This window comes from Hipposideros armiger, unplaced genomic scaffold (genome assembly GCF_001890085.2).
Source record: "Hipposideros armiger isolate ML-2016 unplaced genomic scaffold, ASM189008v1 scaffold_43, whole genome shotgun sequence".
Taxonomy (NCBI): domain Eukaryota; kingdom Metazoa; phylum Chordata; class Mammalia; order Chiroptera; family Hipposideridae; genus Hipposideros; species Hipposideros armiger.
Genome location: NW_017731393.1, coordinates 963,725 through 976,456, shown reverse-complemented (window position 1 = coordinate 976,456; position 12,732 = coordinate 963,725). Strand labels below are relative to the sequence as shown.

Here is a 12,732-nt window from a genome sequence, read left to right as displayed (position 1 = left end):
ACAGGGTGAACCAGCCGGGGAGCTGCTCCTGATGACTGAGGGCAGGCCTGGCCTGGTCCCTCAGGCTGGGGGGTCTCAGCACTCCCTTCCTGCAGTGCCCCCCCAAAGCAAAGGCACCTCCTGCACTGTGCACAGGGAGCCTCTGTGCACGCTGTGGCCTGGGGCACGTGTCTGCGGAGGGGGCAGGGAAGCCTGGCAGTGCTCCCCTGTGAGAAAGGGGCCCTTCACAGCTCAGTGTCCAGTCTCTGTGGCCACACTGGTCATAATGGGGTGTGGGTGTTCCCCGTGGGAGCCTGCCACTCACCCTCGTCAGCAGAGAAGGCTGCAGAAGGGCCCTGATGAGTCTGGGGACACCTGCTGCCTCTCCAGGCTGGATGGGGCATTTCAGGGCAGCTTGGGCTGCTCGGAGGGGCCTCTGGCTTGGCCTTGTGCTGCATCGATGTCTCACAGGGCTGGGGTCCCAGGTTGCAGGAGGAAGAAGGAAGGAGATGCCCTGGCCTCTCCCGAGGGCCTGCAGCCGTCCCCGGGTATTAAAGAAAAGATCGCCTGACCACGTGGCGAGGACATGAACCAACCACTGGGGGACAGGGCCAGGGGACGGGCGGAGAGGTGCTGATGTGGTAAATTTTATATGTCAACTTGGCTGGGCCACAAGGTGGCCAGATATTTGGTAAACGTGACTCTGGGTGTGTCAGATGTGAGTTCATCTGAACTGGTGGACTGAGTAAAGCGGGGTGCCCTCCCCAGTGTGGGCGGGCCTCCCCCAATCAGGCGAAGGCTTGATTAGAACAAAAGGCCGACACCCTGAATAAGGGGATTCTTGCTGCCTGACTTCGTGCTGGGACATCGTTTTTTTCCTGCTTTAGACATGAACTGAAACATCGCCTCTGCCGGGGCCTGTGGCCTGCCGACTTCTCAGCCTCTGTAATCACAAGCCAATTCCTAAAATAAATCTCTATGCGCGCGCACGCGCGAGTGCACCCTACTTAGCCCTGAGGGTTGCTCTAATGGAGATGTGGGGTCTGGGGCGAAGGAGATGACCACCCCAGCATTTTCCACTCTACCTGCCACAGGTGCAGCTCAGTTCCCGAGCTGGACTTCGAGCGTGAGTGACAGGTTAGCGGAGGGCACGCCCTGGGTGGAGCCCACAGCACTACAGGCTGGGGAGAGACGTTTGAAGGTCATCTGAGCAGACTTCCGGGGAGAGGCTGTCAGGGAGCTGAGGGCTGTGGTGCGGGGAGGAGGGCTGGTCTGGGATGGCGCTGGGATGGGCCGGTGGGACAGGCTGCTCTGGGCCGAGGGATGGAGCCCCATTTTCAGGAGAGGGGCAACCAAGAGGCCTGTCGCTGGGCGGGCAGTTGGTGAGGGGCACCGAGGGGTCCTGCCTGGACCCCTGAGGCCTGCGATCATTTCTGGAGCCACAGAATTCTGGGCCAGCTCAGCGGAGGAATGAGGCAGGCTCCGAGGAACAAGGAATGCGGACGGGTGGGTGCAGCACGGCTCCTGGCGGGCCAGGCCCTCAGGGATCAGGTCTTCCTTGTACATAGGACGCACCGCCCCACCCTGAGCCCGGCAGCTCTAGGGACTGTGGCCGGCAGGAGGCTGTCATGGCTTGTCTCATAAATCTCACCATTTACAGCTATTGACGGACGCGAATGTGGCCCATCGACCCCTGGGCTGTGCGTGCACGGGGCCAGGCTGCCGCTGCAGCCCGACAGGATGAATTGACAGATCACCGACCACGCTCCCGACACACAATTGTTTCAGCGAAAATGAGAAGTAACGATCAGGCTGCAACGGACTGCTGAGAAGGCCTCCCAGCCACTTCGTGCAGCCTCTCGGCTCCTCCCGTGCTCGGGGCCCCCAAACGGACGCGTTGCCAATGGCATTATTCCCCAAAAAGACATCCTGGGGGAGGGGCAGAGGCTGGGCAGGGGTGCTGGCAGTGGGGGGCTCCGGACCCCCAGGGTGGCTCGGAGAAATGGGCGCATTTGTGTGGCCCATGGGGGACGTGGTCATTCCTGGAGCTGGTGGCTGTTCACCATGGCCTCCCAGGGACTGGCACCCCGCATCAGCGGTCCTCTCTTCTCTTCCAGGATCGACAGAGAAGTGGCGTTGGTGGAGATGAGTCCTGCCGCCCCCACTCCAGGCAGCCGTGCATGGGGTCCCCGGGGAAGGCCGTGTAGGGGTGTGCTAGCAAGGAGGAAAGACCTGACTGGCTCCGGTCCTGCTGTGTCCCCAGGCCCTGAGGAGGTGCTGGGCCTCTGGCGGCAAGGTTTCGGGCTGCAGGTCCTGCCAGCTGTGGCTTGAGGCCTGAGACGCCATCTGCTATTTCAAGGACTCAAAAGGTTGGGAAGGAGTCTGCAGGGACAACCCTGGGCTGTATTCTTGGTGGCCCCTGAGCTGGCACAGGAGCACAGAGGGGCCTCCGGTGTCCCTGCTCCTGGGGCGTTTACTCTAGGCAGTGAGAAATGGCCAACGAGGGGTTAAAGCCGGAAACGGCTGGCAGGCAGAGTTAAGAAAATGATGTTCTGCAGTTTGACGTCATTTTAATTCCATTTCAAGAGCGTTTAATCTCATTTGCCAATGACTGATCCCTGGCTATGGGTGAATTAACACGCGGCCCCTCCTTCGAGGGGAAGTGGGACCCTTTTAACAGAGACATGGCGTCACCGTGCCCTCCTGGCCTCTGGGCAGCCTCTGGGGTGGGGGCAGCCTCTGGGGTGGGGGCAGCCTCTGGGGTGGGGGCAGCCTCTGGGGTGGGGCAGCCGTGAGACCTGACCCGTGGGCTTGGCGTTCACTCAGCACTTGCCACTTTCCGGAAGGCTGCCCATTCCTCAGGTTCAGGACAAAGGTGCACTGAGGCAGGTTTGGGGTCCCTGAAGGCATGTGTCCGTGTCCGAGGCACATGACCCCTGACACCTGGGGCAGAGTGGGAGGGGGACAAGGTCCTCTGAGAACCGGCCTGGGTGCTGCCTGCCGTGCCTGAGCTGGAGGCAGAGTGATGCCATGTTCCGGGACTGTACCTCCCTGGGGTTACGGGTCTCCCCTCCATCCAGGCCTGGGGGCAGCGGGCAGGTCATAGCCCTCGGAGCCCCAGGCCCAGGCCCAGGGAGGAGAGGCCTCTGGGTACCGTCTCCCCCCACCCACATCTGGTTTTCCTCCTGCTGGTAACTCCACTTTCCAGAACCTTCTGCTGATCACTCTGACTGCTCACTCTGCCCTGGACTTAGCTGAGCTTTGGGGATTTATGGGGGGTTGTGTTCAAGCTTAGGGGCGGGGGGATCTGTGTGAGGCCCCACCGGAAAGGACTCCTGGGCACTGTTTGTACTGATGAGCTCCCTGCGAGCTGTTGAGGGGGCACAGGGAGGAGCTGGCCCTGCAGGTGGGCTGTGCAGGGCTCCCCACGTGCTCTGGCAGAGGCCATAACCCCAGGACGCAAGACGCTGTCCTCCCCTGAATAATCTTCCTAGAACCTGGACCCTGGGCAGTGGGGTGGGGTGGAGAGTTGGATCCATCCATGCATCCTTCCATCCACCCGTTATCTATCTATCCAACCCTTCCATCCATCCGTCATCCATCCATCCACCCACCTTTCCATCCGTCCATCCAACACTCACTGGAATTCTGCTCTTGTCCTGGCCTCAGGTCCAGTGACGGTTCAGTGTCCACAGCGTCCTGACCGTGCAGAGGGTAGTTTGGGGGTAGGGGGGCTCTGGTAGCTCAGAGGAGGCCCCTGGCCCCAGATGGCTGGCAGTGATATTCCTTTCAAATAAGTCGCCCGTGAAATGTGTCATTAAACTTGACATGTCAATCCTTTGTAAGAAGTTTCAGGAGGGTAAGAGTTACGATCGCAACACTAATCCTTTGCCAGAATCCTAATTTGAGTCTGGAAAACAGAGTTCGCGCAGCTCTAACAACGTCTTAGAAGGTTCCTTGGAAGGCCTGGCACCAGAACCGGTTCCCCAGAGGTGGGTAGAAACAGGGTAGGTGCAAACACCATACTAACAATAATTTTAATAAAAAACACTGAATGAGTACAGATGCCTTGGTCACAAAGGTCTGATACGCCCAACGGCAGAGGACCAAGTTCAGGGAGTGCCGGTGACCACCCAGCTCTGCCCACCTTTCAGCTGTGTGACTTTGGGAAAGACACTTGAGCTGTCTGAGCCGCAGCTTTCTCCTTGGCAACATGGGGACGCTGATTCGAGCTTGCAGGTGGCTGGGCCCAATAGCTCCTCAGGTGTCCTGAGAGAGGGGAGAGGCCACCTTCCGCGCTGGCGGCCTGTGGGAGGAGGGTGGGCAAGGGGCTTGGGGTGAGCAGGCTCTCGGTTATTGGATTATCTCATTTGCAAACAATAAATGTCAGCAGCAGGAGAGCTTGTCAGAAACCCCCTCCCAGGATGCAAATGTCCCCTTTATCTGCCTCTGCCCTTTATTAAAACAACCACAGAGCCAGCGGACAAACAAGACAATTACATGTAAATGATGTCATCTTCCTCCCTCATCTGCTTTAATGAGGCCCCGGCCTGGCCAGCCCTGACGGAAGCCGGAAGACTGCGATTAAAACGCCACCAAGGGGCAACACTGACCTTTCGCTTTAACGACTGACCCGGGCCCGGGGCTGGTGTGACAGCTGGGACCTGTGCGCTCAGGCTTTACAAGCGATGACACTTCAACAGTGAATATTTACTGTCTCCACTGAGCAGCCGCCCTTCAGAGCTGGCTGGACTGTGAAGAGCTCCACGCACTTGGCGATGGGGGACCCCTCGCACCCTCCTCAGGGCGGCTTGTCTCCAGGCCTGGGGGGCGCACTCCTGGGCCCCGGGTGGAGGGCTGGGTGGTGGGGACACAGGGGCCACCCAAGCAGGAGACGCTCAGGGAATCCTGGGTCTCCCAGGAGAGGGGTGGGGATGGAGGCAGTCACGCGCGGAGGGCACGGGTGGGAGATGGCACGTCCTGAGCTTCTGCCCTGAGAGAGGCCACGGAGGGCAGAGCCCATGCCGCCCACCACTGGTTCCTCTATGGCTGCTGTTGCTGGTGCCACTCTAATGCCATTACCAATACCGCTGCTGCTGCTGCTGTCACCATGCCCGCCGTTGCTGCTGCCACCACCTCCACTGCTGCCATTACCATGACTATTGGCATCACGACTGCTGCCGATGCTGCTACTAACTTCTGTTACCACCACTGCCGCCGCTGCTGCGATGGTGACGATGACTGTGACGATGACCACCGCTGGCAACAGTGACAAACTTAACCGCACCTAATCCCTACAGGGCTTTCTAGGCAGCAGACCCTGCTCCGTGCCCCTGGGAGGCCAGGTCGTGTTCCCACTTTACAGCCAGGGCAGCTGCCCCGAGGCCAGGTCGTGTTCCCACTTTACAGCCAGGGTAGCTGCCCCAGGGGCATCAGGACGAGTGCAGAGGCCACACGGGCAGGGATGGGGCCCTGGCAGACCTGGGCCTGTGCTCCTCCCAGAGAGCCAATGCCCAGGGACCTGGGCGCTGGGACCACCAGGTGGGCCTCTACAGCAGGCACGTCCCATTTGGCAGGGTGAGGGCCCACCAGGGTTTGCCTGCCCTTATGCCCAGCCCCAGGGCCTGGGTGGTCTTAGCAGGAAAATTCTCTGCTGCAGGGAGGGCGCATGGTCACCTGAGCCAATTCCTGACAACCCTGAACACTTACTTTACGGCAGACATTGCCAGCATGTTCAAAGTGCTAATTTCCAACCCCATGTCACGTGGTGCTTGGCTCCACCTGCCACAGGCTGGGATGGGCTCAGCTGCTGCAGGTGCCATCACCTGCCCGGAGGTGACACACCGGTGCAGGTGTGCTCACATAGGAGTGTGTGTGGGCAGGCCTGGTGCCCGCGTGAGCTCACACGGGGGTGCGCGCTGTGCACATGCCTGACAGCGGTTCCCGCCTGCCCGAGTGTGTGAGCCCCGTGTGTGCCCTGGAGGCTCCTCTGCTCCAGGCCGCCCCGCAGGTTCACACCAGGAGTCCGGTGGGGCCTCCCTGACGGAAGGGGACACTTTGTTAATGGAGCTTTGTCCCTTTCTCTGAGGCAGCTTCTGGCTTTTATGAGGCCACCTGAGAGGAGACCAGAGCAGGCAGGTGATGGCAGGTCTCTCAGGGGATGTGAGACGCTGGGTGTCCTTGTCTCAGGTGAGGATGCAGCGGGTGGCAGACCCAAAGTGACCAAACGGAGCGCTGGCACTCTGCTGAGCCCAGCCTGTTAACAGCACGGGCTCTGTGTGCAGACGCCTGGCTCAAATCCCAGCTCCGCCTCGTGCCAGCTGTGTGGCCTCAGGCACATTGCGTACCATCTCTGAGCTTCCATCTGCTCCTCTGTGAAGTGGGGGAAGTGGCAGCACCTGCCTCCTGAGGCTGGTGTGAGGGTTACGAGCACGAAACGCCAGGACAGTGCCCCGAAAGCTCTCAGCTGGTATTCATGCGATCATTACATTATCGCGGACGAGTGGGCCAGGATTTAAATAACTCTGACAGTAAATGTCAATTTATCCTTCCCAGAGCTCCAGAAACATCCAGCAACACCAGGGAGAAGCAATTAGGTGCTGCCGTCAGGTGTTGCCGAAGCGGAGGTTTCCGGAATCTTCTCTACCCCCAGGAGCGCTGTCTGCCGTCCCTCCCGTCCTGCAGCCCACACTGCGGCCCGTGGGCATCGCCGCCAGGCGGTGCTTCATCCCTTCCCCAGTGCCGCTGGCCACCAGCCAGCCTGAGCTCCCTGCCACTTTGGGCTCAGACAGGACCTCGGAGGCTGGGCGCCAGGCCAGCCTGCATTTCCCTGGGCAGGGGGTGACCCGCTGGCCAGCCCCAGGTGCCATGTGGCCACTCTGGGCCGAGTCAGAGTTAATCCCCGGTGTTTCCCGCGTGTGCCCGTCCACTCCTTGCTTCTTTGGCCGCCCATCATGGTCGCGGTCATTGCCACAGCAGGCTTGGTGACGGGGCCTGCACCACGCCTCGCACGGGCGGACACCCAGCTGCCCTCTTGGCTCTGATGGGAATCGAGGCTGTAAGCGGCTGCTCCTGAGGCGGAAGAGGGGCTTCAACCTGTCCCACCGGCGCAGGGAGGAAGGCGTGGGCAGGGCCCGCCAGGGGCCAGCCGTGTGCTTACATCTCCAGGAGCACTGTCGCCAGCGTCATCCATTTCTCTTTTTATAAAAGGCAGGCATGTGGTTTGGTGACGGAGAATGAAAAACCCTCCGCCAGGTGCGGGAAGCTTGGGTTTTCACGCCTGCATTTGGGCATTGGATCAGACCAGGCACCTGCGTGCAGGAGGCAGCGTGTGGGCAGGGCCCCAAGAGGCGAAGGCCGGAACCCCAGCCCCCGGCGACCGGCAGCCTGAGCAGGCAGGGTGGGCAGAGGGCTGCCCCATCTGCCCTGGGGGCACACACTGGGCGGTGCCTGGACCCCATCCCTGGCAGATCCCCTGACCGGCACCTCGCTTTTCCATTCGCCCCTCCCTGGCTTCCTGCCCCACCTCTGCCCCGCCCCGCGCCCTTCCTCAGGCCTATCAGGGCTGGACCTGTTTATCCAGATGGACCAGGAAACGAGTCCAGCCTGAGACAGACAGCAGCAGCCAGCAACCATGGGTGGAAACTGGAAATTACCCGAACGCTGGGGATCGCTGGGGAGAAACACGTGTGGAGGCTGGGGCAGAAGGACGGGGTGCCTCCGGTGACCGCTGGCACTGCCCCGGGCCTGGGGCCCACAAGTGCGGGTCACTGGTGCTGCAGCTCTCACCCCAACCCCGGGCGGACCTTTCCAGAGCCACCGAGCAGCTCCCCCTGGTGGGACACAAGACGGGCCCACTCGGGCATCACGGAGGGTGGACGTTTGTGGGGGTCCTAGAGGGCGGGCAGGAGTTTGCCACTTTGGGGCCGCTGCTGCCCTGGGCAGAGAGCCCTCATACAGGTCCAGGCTGTTGGGGACACGTCTGGGGCCTGGGGAACTTCCTCAGGCCAGTAGTGCAGCCTGTGAAGAGCTGCAGGTGGCTGTCAGCCATGGGGCGCCCAGGGACTCCTCCGGGAAAGCCCTTGCCAGCCCCAGGTCACACCGGCACTGCTCTCAGCGGGGTCCTCTCACCTGGGCCTGCCGTCCTGTGACCCTGCTCACCGGCTGTTTAAGCTTATGTGGCACAGGGGTGCAGTCACAAGGTGATGGGACCCCAAGGTCATCCAGGTCACATCCAACCATGGGGCAGCGCCCATGCCTCCAGGGACGCGCGCTCACTTCCTGCCTGAGAGGAGAAGGCAGAGGCCTTGGGGCCAGACCACAATGTCCCCGAGGCAGCCACCACAGGCCTCCCCCTTGGCCGTCCACCATAGAGAGCAGATAGCTGACGGGCTCACAGCCTCATCTTAGGGAGGGACACCAGTCCTGGAGCCCTGCTGGCTAGTGGGTGGCCCCCCAAAGCTGGCTGCACCCCCCAGGAGCTGCCAGCCTCCCTGCAAAGGGCACTCGGGGCCTGTGAGATAACAGCACAATCAGGGCCCCTACCCTGCCGGGCACTGCAGAGAGGCAGAAACTGTTGTTACTAATCGGTGACTCTAAATTACACGGCAGTGACAGATGTTGTGAGCACTGGAAAAGCGCTGTCAAGTAATTGGCTTATTCTCACAAGCGGAGAGGTGATTTGCTACCAGTCAAAGGGCATTCGGCCACCTGCATCGCTGGACAGAGGCTGGCTGGGGACAGCTAAGGACCCAGGAGACCCCAAGAACCCTCCTGGTCCCCAACATCCGGGGACACATACTGCCAGCCCAGAGAGGCCTGGGCTTCCCCGAACTCCACTAAGCATCTCCCACCAGGTGGGTCTCCTCGGCGCCCCACCCGGCCATGGCTGTGTAGCCCTCATGCTCACGCCTGCGGTCCCCTTGCCTGGGAGCTCCCAGGGGGTCCCAGCCTCAGCAGCAGCCTGCGGGCACTGGCGGGGCGGGGTGGCCCATGCCAGACAGATGGAAGCCACGGAGAAGGGCAGACATCACCGCTCACCTCCAGCAATGCTGCGCAGCAGGGCTCGTGCCGACCCACCGGTCCCCGCGGGTCTGGGCTGCGGCCCTCTCCTACCAGGGCCCCTGAGACACAGGTTCGGAGCTGCCCCCACACAGGACGGGAGGCCGCCGACACCAGCCCCTCGAGTCCAGGCCGGCCCTCGGGCCTCACTTGCTGGCTCGCTTTTCTCCGGCATTCTGTGCCCACCCACACCCAGCTGGGAGTGCTTTCACCCCAGGATCAGAACTGAGCATGCTGTGGGGCTGCTGGTGAAGGGATCGGAGCGACGGTCCCTGTGGCCCGAGCTGCCCGCTGACAGCACGCCTGTCCCGGTGGCCACCCGCCCCAGCTGCCGTTCCTACGTGGCCAGGCTGCGGTGCCTGCCCTCAACGCTTCCCCTGGAACGCCCTATGAAGGGCATAAAAATCCAATACTCAAATCACCAGTGCCTTGTAGATGACTAAAATTAAAACCTAATTGAATTTTCCTGGGGAAAAATATCTTGTGGAAATTTAATTAAGGAAGTTAAAGACCAGGTTTTTAAAAATAGATATATATGGTTTTTAATTCAGGGTTATTTGCAAAGCAAATTAAAAAATAAAGAGATGCTCGGATAAGGAGATTGGATGTAGACAGAGGCACTTGGCGAGGTCCCCAAGTGTGCAGCGGGCAGGGCGGGGGCCTCAAGTGTGCAGCGGGCAGGGCGGGGGCCTCGGCACCCGGGGTCCTGTCTGCAGCCCCGTGGTTCTCGCAGGAGGCTGCCCTCTGCCCCGAGGCAGCACTGGTGTCAGAATCAGAGGGCTTCTGCAGGCTTGCCTGGCTTTTTGCCTAGGTCTCTAGTGGGGGGGCGGGGGGTGAGGGAGTTCCCATGAGAGCTACCTCCGCCCTGTGAGCCAGGAAAGGAAGCCCCAAGGCCGCAAAGGGCCCAACAGCGTCCCAGCAGCCTCCTCCCCGCCCCCTCCCCAGCCACGCCCACCCAACCACACGCCTGGGCGTCCTGTCTCTGCCCTTTTTTTCTTCTACTTGGGGAAGCATTTTGAAAAACTCTATCCTGAGACCAGCTTAGAATGAAACTGAGACCAGCACCCAGCCTCGAGCCCAGGCCCGTGTGTGTCCCAGTGGGCAGACCTGGCCTTGGCCGTGGCTGCCAGCGCTGGCCTTGCCGCTGTGGAGGCTGGGAGCCTGTGCCCGTTGTGGTGGCCGTCTCGGAGATGCGGGATGGCCTCCCCTACCTGACGTCGGTCCGGATGTCGAGGCTGATGACGCCCCGGGCACCAGAGGTCCAGAAGGCTTGTCTCTCACAGGATGAAGCTTTCTGGGGAGAGCGGGCGGCTCGCAAACAGGGCTGAACATGGCTGGAGACAGCAGGGGGCAGCTGGCTTGGGGTTCACAGTGACCAGGGAGTGGGGCTGGCTGAGGCACCCCCACGCAGGCCAGGGCTTCTATGGTTTGAATGTTCTGAGGTTCCAAAGAAGGGCTGCTGGGACATCCCACATGGACTCAGGCTCAGCCTTGCTCACCTCGCTTTGCCTTCATGCCTGGCTGACCCCCACCTCACTCCAGGGCCACCTCCCGATGCCCAGCAGAGGGGCTGGTCCTCACCGAGGGTGTTGGGCAGGCAGTGCAGGCCCCTGTGAGGGTCGGCAGAGGGCTTGTCCAGGACCATCCCAGCCCTCCTGCGGTGGCCAGGAGCCCCCCCCCCCCGACCTCGGGCCCGACAAGGACGCCTGGCGTCTGTGGCACTGCGGCTGATAGCTCCCACCTCTGCTCCCTGGCGTCTGATCGCAGCTGCCACTCGGCGGGTGGCCACTGCCTCTGTCTCCTCTGCTGGGATGCAGGCTTCAAGGTCGAAGCGGTGGGTGACGCTGGTGACTGCCCAGGTAATGAGACCTGACAGGTGGAGGCGGAGTGCTGGGGGAGGCCCGTGCGTGTCGGCAGGGTTCAGCCGCCAGCCCGGCCGCCGCCTGTCGCCCCCGGCACCACCTCACCCTTCCTTTGCACGCATCTCTGGGTTGGAAATTCAGTTAATTCTGCCAGCAGAGTGAGAAGCTGGGCTGGACTCCTGGGGCCCTGGGGCCTCATGGAGGGGTTGACAGGGCGCCAGGCCTGCCTCCCAGCCTGGCCCCCAAGGCAGGGCCTGTGTCCCCCCACGGCCCCGAGGAGTGGCGGTCCTGCTCACGTGGAGGTTCCTGGAGAGAGGGGCTGCGGACGCCTGCAGAGCAGTGAGGAAAGCAGAGGGCGCTGCCTGTCCTGGGGTCCTCACCGAGGACAGTCCTGCCCAACTGCCCCCACTGCCACCTTCGCCTTCAGACCTCCTGGAGCAGACGGCTTTTTGTTACCCAAAGCCCTGTAATGATTTTGGTCACTAAAGGGTTTTCACAGTTTTATCAGTGAACCAACCTGATGCATTTAGTGTTGAATTATCGAAGGGATATATCACTAATAAGGCGCCCGGCTGACACTGCCCACCACGGCCCCTGTCAGGGGACACGCTGTAATTCAGCGAGCACATGGAGATGCGTGCAGTTTCTGGGGGGCCCCTTCCTGGGAGGCGAGCAGAGAGGCTTGTCCGGAAGGCCCTGGCAGCTGCCCGGCTGGGGCATGAGGCGTGGCCCGTCCCCCCAGGTGGTCTCCAGATTGGTGGCCTCACTCGGCACTCTGCAGCCTAGGCACAGAGAGGGACGCAGGAGGGGAGGGCTCTGGGGTCCTGACCCCCCTTGCACCTGGAATGCGCAGTGATGGGACAAAAGGAGCATGGTGGGTGGCTCAGCTGCGGCCTGGGCCCGTCACCCCGCACTCTGTGCCTGGCCTGGCGTGTCGGTGGCCCCGTCGGCTCCTGTGTGTCCCTGCACCGCTGTGCAGGGGAGCCCCAGTGACGCTGTTCCCTGGCGTCTGCAGCCAGAGCCTTTGCTGGGTGGAACATGCACATTATGAGTAGATAACTGATATGCCACAGCGGCTCCTGCGTGAAGACGGGCACCCCAGGCCCGGAGCTTAGCGCCCTTGCCTCACCTCAGGTACCGTCCTCCTGCCGACCCCAAAGGCTGCTACAGCTGCGGGGCACACAGGTGGGCGTCTGTGTGGGTGGCCTCCCTGTTGAGTCAGAGCGGTGCGGAGACTGAGGCCAGGGAGGCGCCAGGCGGGGGCCCTCATCCCTGGTGCTGTCTGAGCCTTGAGATCTCCAGGTGAGCTGAGAGGGCTCCCGGCGGTGCAGGGGGGGCCTGGTCAGCCGGGGCCCCCCTGGCCTTCATTCATGCGTGTGGCTTGGCCACCTCCCATCTGACGAGCCCCGTGTCCACACCTGGTAGCCGCAGCTCTGGGTGGGCACGTGGGAACACTCCTTGGCTAACCGCGCCTCCCGGGATGCCCGGCTGTGCCCAAACTCCTCGTGAGTCCCCGGTAAACCGGACTTCCGCTGGAAGGAGATGGGAGGCCAGGAAGCCAGGCACCCCCTTCCTCCCTCAGTGTCCCCCTCGCCTGCACTGTACCCCTCTGGACGTCTCTCCCAGCCCCCTAGGGCCATCTCCTCCCGGCCCAGGAGGCCCCACCTGTCTCAGACCCTTTCCATAGCCCAGCCTACGGAGGAGGGAAGCGCGAAGGCCCCAGAATCTGGTGCTGGAACCGCTCCCAGACCCGCTCCCCCCAACCTACCTTGCCCCCCCCTCCCGGCCGCTCTGGGTCTTTTAGAATGCATCAAACTCCCCGCACTTTAAA

The 12,732-nt window shown here is 62.0% G+C and overlaps 2 long non-coding RNA genes across 4 annotated transcripts; both read left to right on the top strand.

The window, feature by feature from the left end:
- The first annotated feature begins 979 nt into the window (after window positions 1–979).
- Window positions 980–4,861, top strand: LOC109380996 (uncharacterized). Of its 3 annotated transcripts, none has more exons than XR_002123603.1 (4): window positions 980–1,116; window positions 1,640–1,779; window positions 2,097–2,348; window positions 3,875–4,861. It is a non-coding gene; the product is annotated as an uncharacterized LOC109380996 (long non-coding RNA). The 3 variants fall into 3 exon arrangements; XR_002123604.1 differs by having other exon boundaries at window positions 1,640–2,348; window positions 3,875–3,971; window positions 4,061–4,861; XR_002123602.1 differs by having other exon boundaries at window positions 1,640–2,348.
- On the top strand, window positions 4,862–9,548 carry LOC109380997 (uncharacterized). Its single transcript, XR_002123605.1, has 3 exons — window positions 4,862–5,324; window positions 5,369–5,520; window positions 6,072–9,548. It is a non-coding gene; the product is annotated as an uncharacterized LOC109380997 (long non-coding RNA).
- Window positions 9,549–12,732: the final 3,184 nt, after the last annotated feature.